This window comes from Podarcis bocagei (genome assembly GCF_964188305.1).
Source record: "Podarcis bocagei genome assembly, chromosome: 9".
NCBI lineage: Eukaryota > Metazoa > Chordata > Lepidosauria > Squamata > Lacertidae > Podarcis > Podarcis bocagei.
In genome coordinates this window covers 2,028,307-2,035,899 of record NC_138134.1, presented here as the reverse complement: position 1 = coordinate 2,035,899, position 7,593 = coordinate 2,028,307, and the positions used below count along the sequence as shown (strand labels likewise).

At 45.7% G+C, this 7,593-nt stretch overlaps 1 long non-coding RNA gene across 1 annotated transcript; it reads left to right on the top strand.

The window, feature by feature from the left end:
- The first annotated feature begins 492 nt into the window (after positions 1-492).
- On the top strand, positions 493-7,271 carry LOC308594683. The gene is made up of 2 exons (XR_014011557.1): positions 493-2,296; positions 6,123-7,271. It is a non-coding gene; the product is annotated as an uncharacterized lncRNA (long non-coding RNA).
- Positions 7,272-7,593: the final 322 nt, after the last annotated feature.

Here is a 7,593-nt window from a genome sequence, read left to right as displayed (position 1 = left end):
AATATCTTTGGACCCAGCCAATATGGTCAACTATCTCCCAGTCTCAAATCTTCCATTCCTGGGCAAGGTGATTGAGTGAGTGGTTGCTGAATAACTCCAGGCACGCCTGGAGGATGCCAACCCATTGGATCCCTTCCAATCGGGATTCAGGTCTCATCATGGGACCGAAACTGCCTTGGTAATGCTGGTCGATGATCTCCGGCGGGCTAGGGACAAAGGTGAGAGCTGTTTCCTAGTTCTGCTGGATCTCTCAGCAGCCTTTGATACCATTAACCATGACATCCTTCTGGGCCGTCTAGAGGAGCTGGGAGCTGGGGACACTGTTACACAGTGGTTCCGCTCCTTCCTCCTGGCCATGTCCAGAAAGTGGTGTTGGGGGATGAGTGTTCAGACCTCAGAGTTCTCACTTGTGGGGTGCCTCAAGGTTCTGTCCTCTCCCCCATGCTTTTTAACATCTATATGAAGCTGCGGGTGAAAGATCATCAGGGGTTTGGGCTGGTTGTTCATCAATATGTGGATGATACCCAGCTGTACCTATCTTTTAAATCATAACTAGTGAAGGTGGTGAAGGTGCTGTGTGAGTGTCTGGAGGCAGTTGGAGGATGGATGGTGGCTAACAGATTGAGGTTGAATCCTGACAAGACAGAAGTACTGTGTTTTTTTTTGGGGGGGGTCCAGTGCCAAGGGCCTTCTGGCAGTTCCCTCACTGTGCCGTGGTGTTTTAGAATTTGGCTTTATTGGCATTGCATCTGGGCAGGTGAGAGTATTTAATAAATGCTTGTGTTAATATCCTGTGTGTTTATCAAGCAGATCCCAGTAAATAGGTGGGGCCGGCCTTTCACTTGGTGCATCCCTGATTGAGCAGGCCTAGCTGAGGGACAGGGTGAGGCTGCCCTTCAATTGCTGCTCAGCACTCTGCAGGGAGAAGGAGCCTCTGCCTTTCCCAAATGCTCCGGCTGCCGTTTTGCAGAACTACTGGGCAAAGCTCTGGTGGTGGCTTTTTGATCACAGAGGAACATGTGCTATGCGCACCATCCTTCTTTTTTAGATGCTGCTGAGGGACCACTATTCAGGGCCAGGGCCAGCTGATGGAGGAGGAAGAGTAGCATCCCTCCCACTGGTCCACTCCATCCTGCCTGCTTTCAGCAGAAGCCGCAAGGAAGGCTCTTTGCCCAGGCAAGTGTGCCTGCCTCACACTTGTCAGGGCAGAAACAGCACAACCCATGAGCCAAGGGGCCAGCCAGTGTCCAGGGGCAAGGACGGAAGGGGAAGTCAGGAGGACCAACGGTAATGCAGGGTCAAGCAACAAGCCAAAATCAGGACTGAAGAGTAACTTTAGGCTAGACCAACAAGGAGAAAAGAGCAAAGAGTAGACCAGAAGTCCTTTGGGGGTTTTCCTGTAATCTGGTTAAAGAATAAGAGGACTATTCTCTAGGTGCCTAGATCCACACTGGGGGCAAGTCTTCTTCTTCTTCTTCTTCTTCTTCTTCTTCTTCTTCTTCTTCTTCTTCTTCTTCTTCTTCTTCTTCTTCTTCCCACCCATCTGGCTGGACTTCCCCAGCCACTCTGGGCGGCTTCCAGCAAAATATTAAAATACAGTAATGCATCAAACATTAAAAGCTTCCCTAAACAGGGCTGCCTTCAGATGTCTTCTAAAAGTCTGGTAGTTGTTGTTCTCTTTGACATCTGGTGGGAGGGCGTTCCATAGGGTGGGTGCCACTACTGAGAAGGCCCTTTGCCTGGTTCCCTGTAACTTGGCTTCTTGCAGTGAGGGAACCGCCAGAAGGCCCTTGGCGCTGGACCTCAGTGTCCAGGTAGAACGATGGGGGTGGAGACGCTCCTTCAAGTATACTGGGGCGAGGCTGTTTAGGGCTTTAAAGGTCAGCACCAACACTTTGAATTGTGCTCATAAACGTACTCTTTGGTAAGAGAGCCCTAACAGAGATTTAAAATCATAAAACATGCAGCAAATTAAAGCATGGAAATAGCCTGTTACACCTTTAAAATATGCCCTTCTAAGTCTTTTCCAAAGTTTCCCACTTCCTTTAGCATAGAAAGAGACCACGTGTTTAGCAAGTTAAAAACAGTTTACTTACAAACTCTTCCAAGGTCGGATTCATGTGCTTTTCCATACAGCAGCAAGAAAAGACAGACAGTGCAACTTAGTTTCAAAAATGGTAAGAGTTTCTAAATTATTTGTATAGAAACACAAAGATGGCTTGCTGAAGACACGTGGTTTTGGAACATCCAGCTATGACATCCTTACTAGGGTGGAAGTACATATGGAGGAAGTAAGGTGGAAAGTGGGAGAACAAAGAGTTTGGTAGCTCTTCCTCGCAAGGTGTGGGATGGTGACCTAGCTAAGACTGGCAGGACAGCTTACACTGTGGTCTTAACCCCTTCATGCATTAATTTGAGTTAAGCATGTTGGCTATATACAAAGTCAGGGATGAAGAATAAGCCAAGAGGAAGGACCAAAGAACAACCAATGATACAGGAGAGATCTCAAGAAGCCTTTGTTGCACCAGCAAAGCTCAGCTGGACCAGGAAGTCCTCTTATGTACTATTTCCTGCCCAGGAGCATCCAATGGTCAGCCTGAGTGGGTGGAACCAGCCCAGGTCCTGAAGGTAGTTGACTAAGAAGGCTGCCACCTGCAGTTCGGTGATTCACAATACCAGGGGCTGCACGTGAATGAACCCACCATCTCCAACAGTGAACTAGGTGGATGGGAAGTAAGCAAATAAACGTCTACACCAGGCTCTTCTGACCAGAAGAGTGCTCAGAGCAGTTTTAGAATGAGAAACACAAAAGAGAAAATAGATGTCAAGAAGAGAGAGCAAAAGCTCACATTAAAAATACTATCAAAGGTAGAAATCCAAAAGCAGCATGAAAAATGGGAGGGGAAATGGAATGGAGTATCATGGGAGAGGGCATGGTTGGTTGTCCGGCCCCCTGAGCAAGAGGGCGTCACGTGGAAAGGTTTCAATGCAGCTCCCACCTGCAAGATCTCACTGAAAAGCAACTCCCAAGCAGATGTGTGCAAATGGCACCTTCATTTGCTTTGAGTCATTCTTACTCGAGATGGATGCATTGCCCACAGAGAGAAATCCCCTTCCCACACAGACCCATATTTTGAGGCAGTCAATCTTACTTTATAGCCATCAAATTGACCAAGTTGCTTCAATACTGGAGAAAGTCGTAACATAAATTTTGTTTGTAAGATACATGATGCACATCCCCGATAGAACTGAGCTGCAGGATAAAGTAGATCTTGTTCCCTAATCCACTTGGACAATAGGAACAGAGACACAGAGTGAGAAAAGGCAGAGCAGAGTTTTGATTGTGTTGTGTCCCAGGCACGACCTTGACAATCCTGACTGCCTTATCACAATCCTGTTCCATGTTCATCCAGGATGTTTCCATTCTACAGTAATGTGGTTTTCAAAATAATTATTGTGGAATGGACACTTTTAGATGAACTAATTGAATTGAAGTTACATTGCAGTGTGGGCTATGCTGCATTTACTCATGTAGAACCAGTGAATCCGTTCCAGGTATATATGTTGAAAATACATTTAATATTGTTATTTTGGGGGGGGGCGATATTCTTAAAAATTTTTTTTTTTTAGGTATGGGTTGTATCCAAGTAAACTCTACTCAGAGTGGACCCATTGAAATTCATGGACCTCTGGTAGTTGTGTCTTTTTAATTTCAGTGAGTCTGCTCTGAGTATGATTAACAATGCATACAACCCTATATTCTACTCCTACATTGCTGGAAGTAAACACTACAAAACTAATGCTGCAATGCACCCTTGATGAAATTTCCATGCGTAATTAAGATACATGTACAACAGTGAAAGCTGAACCCTGTCCCCAAGTTACAGTGATTTCTCAGTGGCCAAAATACAGATGTGCAACCATAGAATCAAGTTTCAGCATTGATAATATCCCACTCCATTTGCTGCAAGGCTATGCTGTGGATGGAGGAAACGATCCCGATTGGCCTATCAATACAAGCAAGTCCAAAGCAACTAGAAACCTATCTGGCCTTCCTGTTTTTCTCCCATCTCTGAAATGAAGTGGCTTTTCTTGCTTATCTCTGTCTGGAAATATTGCCTTAAAAACAAAAGTGGAAACCCTTACCAATATTTTTGAGGTGCACCCTGGAGCATAGAATTCTAAATATAAAGTGGTCTTGTGAAGTTCCAGCTTATGAATATTCACTTGTTGAATTTGCATTTTGTTTTTCATCTCCACCAGCTATTAGAACACTGCTTGTTGCAGGCTTAGAACACCCTTCCCAGCTGTCTGATCAAACTTTAAAATGGATGGATGGATAGATTTGGAGCAAAGCAGCCCCTCATTGTTTCCTGATGCGGACGCCCATCTTTTGGGATTTTTTCCAGGAGGCAGCTTCAAAGACAGCCCAGCAATGGCAGCAATCATAGAATCATAGAGTTGGAAGAGACCACAAGGGCCATCGAGTCCAACCCCCTGCCAAGCAGGAAACACCACCAGAGCACTCCTGACATATGGTTGTCAAGCCTCTGCTTAAAGACCTCCAAAGTAGGAGACTCCACCACACTCCTTGGCAGCAAATTCCACTGTCAAACAGCTCTTACTGTCAGGAAGTTCTTCCTAATGTTTAGGTGGAATCTTCTTTCTTGTAGTTTGGATCTATTGCTCCGTGTCCGCTTCTCTGGACCAGCAGAAAACAGCCTTTCTCCCTCCTCTATATGACATCCTTTTGTATATTTGAACATGGCTATCATATCACCCCTTAACCTCCTCTTCTCCAGGCTAAACATGCCCAGCTCCCTTAGCCGTTCCTCATAAGGCATCGTTTCCAGACCTTTGACCATTTTGCTTGCCCTCCTCTGGACACGTTCCAGTTTGTCAGTGTCCTTCTAGAACTGTGGTGCCCAGAACTGGACACAGTACTCCAGGTGAGGTCTGACCAGAGCAGAATACAGTGGCAAACAGAATCCCACAGCCAGCAAGCAAAATGGGAAACATTTCAGAGTTTCTTTCCACCTCATAATTCTTCCAAGACATTTCTCCAGAGCTGAATCCCACCTTGGGACTCACCTTTTAATTTGCAGACTTTAATCCAGGTCAAGAGCTAATGTAGTTAGAGCAGCCTATCCCTGACCGGTTGGTTCCCAGATGTCCTTGGACTTAACTGTGGTTCAGGCAGCCTGCCTGGGAATTCTTAGTAAGGCTCATTGGCAGAACTTCCCCCTTGCATGTAGAAGGCAGTGGTAGAGACAGGCAATGTGAATACTATTAAATTTACTAGTTACGTTGTTTTCCCCCACAGGCAACTCAAAGCAACTTATAAAAAGAAAAAGAAAATACATATATTTTAAAACCAGGAGAAAAATACATTAAAACATCTCACCCACACTAAAAGGCCCTGGATCAGTAGAAGCCAAAGGCCTGGTTAAAAATGAATGTTTTTGCCTGGCGCACGAAAATATTGTATATTAGAAGATAGCATGATTATGATAAACTACAAAATACCTGATTTTCTGTTGCTAACTGGGAAAAGATTACTCAAACTGAATGAAACATGATTCCATCAATGGCAGGAGGAGCTTTTCACAGAGCCTTTGATAATAATAATAATAATAATAATAATAATAATAATAAATTTTATTTATATCCCGCCCTCCCCAGCCAAAGCCGGGCTCAGGGCGGCTAACAACAATCAAATAATCAGTCAAATAATCACACAATCTAAAAATATTTCATTATAAAAATTAATTAAATCAAATTGATGGCAACCAATTAAGCAGAATTATGTGCAGGTTGCCAGAGGAGGGAGTCAGGCTGCGCCCTGACCAAAGGCCTGGCGGAACAACTCTGTCTTGCAGGCCCTGCGGAAAGATGTCAGGTCCCGCAGGGCCCTAGTCTCTTTTGACAGAGCGTTCCACCAGTTTGGAGCTGCAGCCGAGAAGGCCCTGGCTCTAGTTGAGGCCAGCCTAACCTCTCTGAGGCCTGGGACCTTGAGGATGTTATTATTTGCAGACCGTAGGTTTCTCTGTGGGGCATACCAGGAGATGTCAAGTTGATTCTGGGTGGTAGGCTCTCTTCTCTCTAATATCCTGTCTTGTCAGTTTCTTTTGCAGTTCCCTGACCCAACATCACGTGGCAGTTAATGGAAGAGAGTTGACGCACTTGCTGCAGAAAGGTTTTGAGACAGTGGAGTCTAATTAAAGCGAGACTTTCCTTCGACTAAATCAAAACCCTCAACAGGAGGAGTAAATTTCCTTTGCCTGTGAGGAAAACAGACTGATTTGTTGATCCCCTTCAGATGGAGAAGGAAGATGGAATGATACCTCTGGGCTTGTTATAGCCAGCCAAACAGAGGAACTCCTAAAAGCTATGGATTGTATTCAGTTTCACTTGGAGAAGGAACACTGAAATTGATAGTCCTAACTTACGGGTAAGGTTTACACTGACTACAACTCTGTATTTGTTCTCTTGCGTTATTGTACAACGAAGAGAATATATTTATCAAACCCAAATCTGCTTGGGCTGCTGTGCATCTCACAGTGATCCACCATCATTCTGCAGAGGGTGATTTCATTTACAGAACTTCTGCACCCACCCACAGAGCAGCTGGCTACCCTGTGAAAAAGAACTTTTTTACAACCTTACCTAAGGGCTGCATTTCCTCAAAGCAAGTGGGAGGACCATCCCTGTGGTCCATGCCAGAACTTTCTACACACAGAGAGACTCGGATCCCAAGCATTGTCACTGCCCAAGGACGCAGTCCAGCTGGCCACGGGAGGAGGGTGTGCCTTGCATGTGGCCTCATCAGAGTCCCAAGGGTCTGGAGGACCCAAGCCTACTTTCATGCCAGCAAGAGCTGTGTGGAGAGGGAAGGGACAGAGAGCTTTGGGTGCCTGCCCTGCTGACCAGGCAGGATCAGAACCTCCTCAGACCTTCTGAGTCAGCGAAAGGGCTTCACGAGGAAATGGCGCTTGCCTTGTCACACAGCCGGCCATTACAAGCTTGACAAATTTGCATGCCAAGCCAGCAACATCCCTAATGTAGGGAGGGACTTGCTCCGGCGTCTACAGGCACATGTGGGCTCATTTGCAACAGCAGCGGGCCAGTTAATCATAGTTTATGAAGCAACCTTGAGCTGGCTGGATCTCTGCCGACGCTCTTATCTGTCATGCTCCCTTCTGACTCATAGTGCTTTTCTACATTAGTGAGTGAAATGAAGCTCCTGCAGCAATAAACAGAAAGATCACATACCTGCTTTGAAGTTGCCGTTTTAAATACCCTCCCAGGGCTGTGCTAATGCCGGGAGGGGAGCGGAAGCCTTCGCCTCCCCACCTCCAGACTTGCATTTCTAATCAGGCAATGAAAATGAAAAAGGCTCCTTTAGCTGCATCACACAGCGAGAGCCATGACAACGCTTTTCAAGCCAATGCACCCGGTGATGAATGACGCTTGGTTAGAACTCACTTCCCGAGTCAGCATCTCGTCATTCACAAAGCACAATTTATTAACCTATAAACATGGTGTAAACACGGCAAGAGTTATTTTAATTTGTAATTTTCAAGACTCCTTGGC